A 6,702-nucleotide genomic window follows, 5' to 3' on the forward strand; every position below is an offset into this window, starting at 1 on the left:
AACCGGTCGCAGGCTCGATTAGCTCGGACCGTGGCCGGACGCCAGGGTGACGGGAGTAATTGGGGGCTGTTCTCTGAGGGTGCACTGAGGAGTGGGGCCCCGGGCTCTCGGCTCCTCCAGGCCGGAGACTGGGAGGCCGCCATCTTCATTCCCGTCCTCCAGAACTCTAGGGAAAGCGCTCAGGGAACAAAAGCTCCCGAAAGCAAACCTGGTCGGATTACTCAGCCCGGCCCCTGGTAAGGGCGGTACAACTCCTCCAGGGGCAAAGACACTTGAGAATCACTACAACAGGCCCCTCCCCCAGAAGATCAACAAGAAATCCAGCCAGGACCAAGTTCACCTACCAAGGAGTGCAGTTTCAATACCAAGGAGAGCAGCAGAATTCCAGAGGAGGAGAAAGCAAAGCACAGAACTCATGACTTTCTCCCCATGATTCTTTAGCCTTGCAGTTAATTCAATTTTTTATTCTTTTTCAATTTTTTTTCTCTTCTTCCGCTAAATTTTTTTTAACTTTTACCCTTTTCTTTTTTAACGTTTTTTAACTAGTTTATCTAATATATATATATATTTTTTCTTTTTATATTTTTTCTTTTTTTGTTTTCTTCTTTTAATTGTTTCTTTTTTTTTCTTTCTGAACCTCTTTTTATCCCCTTTCTCCCCTCTCACGATTTGGGATCTCTTCTGATTTGGCTAAAGCATATTTTCCTGAGGTTGTTGCCACCCTTTTAGTATTTTACTTGCTCCTTCATATACTCTTATCTGGACAAAATGACAAGGCGGAAAAATTCACCACAAAAAAAAGAACAAGAGTCAGTACGAAAGGCTAGGGACCTAATCAATACAGACATTGGTAATATGTCAGATCTAGAGTTCAGAATGACGATTCTCAAGGTTCTAGCCGGGCTCGAAAAAGGCATGGAAGATATTAGACACCCTCTCGGGAGATATAAAAGTCCTTTCTGGAGAAATAAAAGAACTAAAATCTAACCAAGTTGAAATCAAAAAAGCTATTAATGAGGTGCAATCAAAAATGGAGGCTCTCACTCCTAGGATAAATGAGGCAGAAGAAAGAATTAGCGATATAGAAGACCAAATGACAGAGAATAAAGAAGCTGAGCAAAAGAGGGACAAACAACTACTGGACCACAAGGGGAGAATTTGAGAGATAAGTGACACCATAAGATGAAACAACATTAGAATAATTGGGATTCCAGAAGAAGAAAGAAAGAGGGGAGCAGAAGGTATATTGGAGAGGATTTCCCCAATATGACAAAGGGAACAAGCATCAAAATACAGGAGGTGCAGAGAACCCCCCTCAAGATCAATAAGAATAGGTCCACACCCCGTCACCTAATAGTAAAATTTACAAGTCTTAGTGACAAAGAGAAAATCCTGAAAGCAGCCCGGGAAAAGAAGTCTGTAACATACAATGGTAAAAATATTAGATTGGCAGCAGACTTATCCACAGAGACCTGGCAGGCCAGAAAGAGCTGGCATGATATATTCAGAGCACTAAACGAGAAAAACATGCAGCCAAGGATACTGTATCCAGCTAGGCTATCATTGAAAATAGAAGGAGAGATTAAAAGCTTCCAGGACAAACAAAAACTGAAAGAATTTGCAAACACCAAACCAGCTCTACAGGAAATATTGAAAGGGGTCCTCTAAGCAAAGAGAGACCCTAAAAGTAGTAGATCAGAAAGGAACAGAAACAATATACAATAACAGTCCCCTTACAGGCAATACAATGGCACTAAATTCATATCTCTCAATAGTTACCCTGAATGTTAATGGGCTAAATGCCCCCAATCAAAAGACACAGGGTATCAGAATGGATAAAAAAACAAAACCCATCTATATGTTGCCTACAAGAAACACATTTTAAACCCGAAGACACCTCCAGATTTAAGTGAGGGGGTGGAAAACAACTTACCATGCTAATGGACATAAGAAGAAAGCTGGAGTGGCAATCCTTATATCAGATCAATTAGATTTTAAGCCAAAGACTATAATAAGAGATGAGGAAGGACACTATATCATACTCAAAGGATCTGTCCAACAAGAAGATCTAACAATTGTAAATATCTATGCCCCTAACGTGGGAGCAGCCAACTATATAAACCAATTAATAACAAAATCAAAGAAACACATCAACAATAATACAGTAATAGTAGGGGACTTTAACACTCCCCTCACTGAAATGGACAGATCATCCAAGCAAAAGATCAACGAGGAAATAAAGGCCTTAAATGACACACTGGACCAGATGGACACCACAGATATATTCAGATCATTTCATCCCAAAGCAACAGAATACACATTCTTCTCTAGTGCACATGCAACATTCTCCAGAATAGATCACATCCTGGGCCCTAAATCAGGTCTCAACCGGTATCAAAAGATTGGGATCATTCCCTGCATGTTTTCAGACCACAATGCTCTGAAGCTAGAACTCCATCACAAGAGGAAATTTGGAAAGAACCCAAATACATGGAGACTAAACAGCATCCTTCTAAAGAATGAATGGGTCAACCAGGAAATTAAAGAAGAATTGAAAAAATTCATGGAAACAAATGATAATGAAAACACAACGGTTCAAAATCTGTGGGACACAACAAAGGCAGTCCTGAGAGGAAAATATATAGCGGTACAAGCCTTTCTCAAGAAACAAGAAAGGTCTCAGGTACACAACCTAAGCCTACACCTAAAGGAGCTGGAGAAAGAACAAGAAAGAAACCCTAAACCCAGCAAGAGAAGGGAAATCATAAAGATCAGAGCAGAAATCAATGAAATAGAAACCAAAAAAACAATAGAACAAATCAACGAAACTAGGAGCTGGTTCTTTGAAAGAATTAATAAGATTGATAAACCCCTGGCCGGACTTATCAAAAAGAAAAGAGAAAGGACCCAAATAAATAAAATCATGAATGAAAGAGGAGAGATCACAACAAACACCAAAGAAACACAGACAATTGTAAGAACATACTATGAGCAACTCTACGCCAACAAATTTGACAATCTGGAAGAAATGGATGCATTCCTGGAGATATATAAACTACCACAACTGAACCAGGAAGAAATAGAAAGCCTGAACAGACCCATAACCAGTAAGGAGATTGAAACAGTCATCAAAAATCTCCAAACAAACAAAAGCCCAGGGCCAGACGGCTTCCCGGGGGAATTCTACCAAACATTTAAAGAAGAACTAATTCCTATTCTCCTTAACCTGTTCCAAAAAATAAAAATGGAAGGAAAACTTCCAAACTCATTTTATGAGGCCAACATCACCTTGATCCCAAAACCAGACAAGGATCCCATCAAAAAAGAGAACTACAGACCAATATCCTTGATGAACACAGATGCAAAAATTCTCACCAAAAATACTAGCCAATCAGATCCAACAGTACATTAAAAGGATTATTCACCACGACCAAGTGGGATTTATTCCAGGGCTGCAAGGTTGGTTCAACATCCACAAATCAATCAATGTGATACAACACATTAATAAAAGAAAGAACAAGAACCATATGATACTCTCAATAGATGCTGAAAAAGCATTTGACAAAGTACAACATCCCTTCCTGATCAAAACTCTTCAAAGTGTAGGGAGAGAGGGCACATACCTCAATATTATCAAAGCCATCTATGAAAAACCCACCACAAATATCATTCTCAATGGAGAAAAACTGAAAGCTTTTCTGCTAAGGCCAGGAACACGGCAGGGATGTCCATTATCACCACTGCTATTCATCATAGTACTAGAAGTCCTAGCCTCAGCAATCAGACAACAAAAGGAAATTAAAGGCATCCAAATCGGTAAAGAAAAAGTCAAACTATCACTCTTCGCAGATGATATGATACTATATATGGAAAATCCAAAAGACTCCACTCCAAAACTGCTTGAACTTGTACAGGAATTTAGTAAAGTGTCAGGATATAAAATCAATGCACAGAAATCAATTGCATTTCTCTACACCAACAACAAGACAGAAGAAAGAGAAATTAAGGAGCCAATCCCTTTTACAATTGCACCCAAAACTATAAGATACCTAGGAATAAACCTAACCAAAGAGGCTAAGAATCTATACTCAGAAAACTATAAAGTACTCATGAAAGAAATTGAGGAAGACACAAAGAAATGGAAAAATGTTCCATGCTCCTGGATTGGAAGAATAAATATTGTGAAAATGTCTACGCTACCTAAAGCAATCTACACATTTAATGCAATTCCTATCAAAGGACCATCCATTTTTTTCAAAGAAATGGAACAAATAATCCTAAAATTTATATGGAACCAGAAAAGACCTCGACTAGCCAAAGGAATATTGAAAAAGAAAGCCAAAGTTGGTGGCATCACAATTCCGGACTTCAAGCTCTATTACAAAGCTGTCATCATCAAGAGAGCATGGTACTGGCACAAAAACAGACACATAGATCAATGGAACAGAATAGAGAGCCCAGAAATAGACCCTCAACTCTATGGTCAACTAATCTTTGACAAAGCAGGAAAGAATGTCCAATGGAAAAAAGACAGCCTCTTCAATAAATGGTGTTGGGAAAATTGGACAGCCACATGTAGAAAAATGAAATTGGATCATTTCCTTACACTACACACGAAAATAGACTCAAAATGGATGAAGGACCTCAATGTGAGAAAGGAATCCATCAAAATCCTTGAGGAGAACACAGGCAGCAACCTCTTCGACCTCAGCCACAGCAACTTCTTCCTAGGAACATCGCCAAAGGCAAGGGAAGCAATGGCAAAAATGAACTATTGGGATTTTATCAAGATCAAAAGCTTTTGCACAGCAAAGGAAACAGTTAACAAAACCAAAAGACAACTGACAGAACAGGAGAAGATATTTGCAAACGACATATCAGATAAAGGGCTAGTGTCCAAAATCTATAAAGAACTTAGCAAACTCAACACCCAAAGAACAAATAATCCAATCAAGAGATGGGCAGAGGACATGAACAGACATTTCTGCAAAGAAGACATCCAGATGGCCAACAGACACATGAAAAAGTGCTCCATATCTCTCGGCATCAGGGAAATACAAACCAAAACCACAATGAGATACCACCTCACACCAGTCAGAATGGCTAAAATTAACAAGTCAGGAAATGACAGATGCTGGCGAGGATGTGGAGAAAGGGGAACCCTCCTACACTGTTGGTGGGAATGCAAGCTGGTGCAACCACTCTGGAAAACAGCATGGAGGTTCCTCAAAATGTTGAAAATAGAACTACCCTATGACCCAGCAATTGCACTGCTGGGTATTTACCCTAAAGATACAAACGTAGTGATCCGAAGGGCCACGTGCACCCAAATGTCTATAACAGCAATGTCTAAAATTGCCAAACTATGGAAAGAACCTAGATGTCCATCAACAGATGAATGGATAAAGAAGATGTGGTATATATACACAATGGAATACTATGCAGCCATCAAAAGAAGTGAAATCTTGCCATTTGCGATGACGTGGATGGAACTAGAGGGTATCATGCTTAGCAAATAAGTCAATCAGAGAAAGACAATTATCATATGATCTCTGATATGAGGAACTTGAGAGGCAGAGTGGGGGGCTTGGGGGGTATATAAGGGAAAAAATGAAGCAAGATGGGATCAGGAGGGAGACAAACCATAAGAGACTCTTAATCTCACAAAACAAACTGAGGGTTGCTGGGGGGAGGAGGGGTATGGAGAGGGTGGTTGGATTATGGACATTGGGGAGGGTCTGTGAAATGGTGAGTGCTGTGAAGTGTGTAAGCCTGATGATTCACAGACCTGTACCCATGGGGCAAGTAATACAGTATATTTTAATTAAAATAATAATAAATAAATAAATAAATAAATAAATAAAGACAAACACTGTACAACCCCAGTTATATGAGGGATCTAAAGTAGTCAAATTCACAGAATCAGAAAGTAAAATGGTGGTTACCAGGAGCTAGGAGGAAGGGGGAAATGGGTAGTTGTTTAGTAAGTATAGGTGTTTCTGTTTTGCATGATAAAACAGTCATAGAGATCTGTTACACAGTAATGGGAATATGCTTAACACTATTGACCATACACTTAAAAATGTGTAAGACAGCAAATTTTATATTATATTTCACCACAATTCCAGGCTTCAACTTACATTACAAAGCTGTAGTGATCAAAACAGTATGGTACTGGCACAAAGAAAGACACATAGATTTCTAAAGCAGAATAGAAAACCCAAAAATGAGCCCATGAATCTTCCACAAAGCAAGAATGACTATCCAATGAGGAAAAAGACAGTCTTCAACAAATGGTGCTAAAACCCAGATAGCTACATGCAAAAGAATAAAACTGGACCACTTTCTTACACCAAACACATAAATAAATTCAACAGATTAAACCTGAAACCATAAAAATCATAGGAGAGAACACACACAACAAACTCTTTGACCTCAGCCATGGTACCTTCTTTCTAGATAGTTTCCTAAGGCCAGGGAAACAAAAGCAAAAATAAACTATTGGACTTTATAAAAATTAAAAGCTTCTGCACAACAGAGGAAACAATCAACAAAATTAAAAGGCAACTTACAGAATGGAAGAAGATATTTGTAAATGACCTATCTGATAGAGGGTTAGTATACAAAATATATAAAGAACTTACAAAACTCCCAAAATGAATAATCCAATTAAAAAATGGGCAGAAGACTTGGATAGATTTT

Source organism: Lontra canadensis, unplaced genomic scaffold (assembly GCF_010015895.1).
Source record: "Lontra canadensis isolate GAN:19392208 unplaced genomic scaffold, GSC_riverotter_1.0 scaffold9, whole genome shotgun sequence".
NCBI lineage: Eukaryota > Metazoa > Chordata > Mammalia > Carnivora > Mustelidae > Lontra > Lontra canadensis.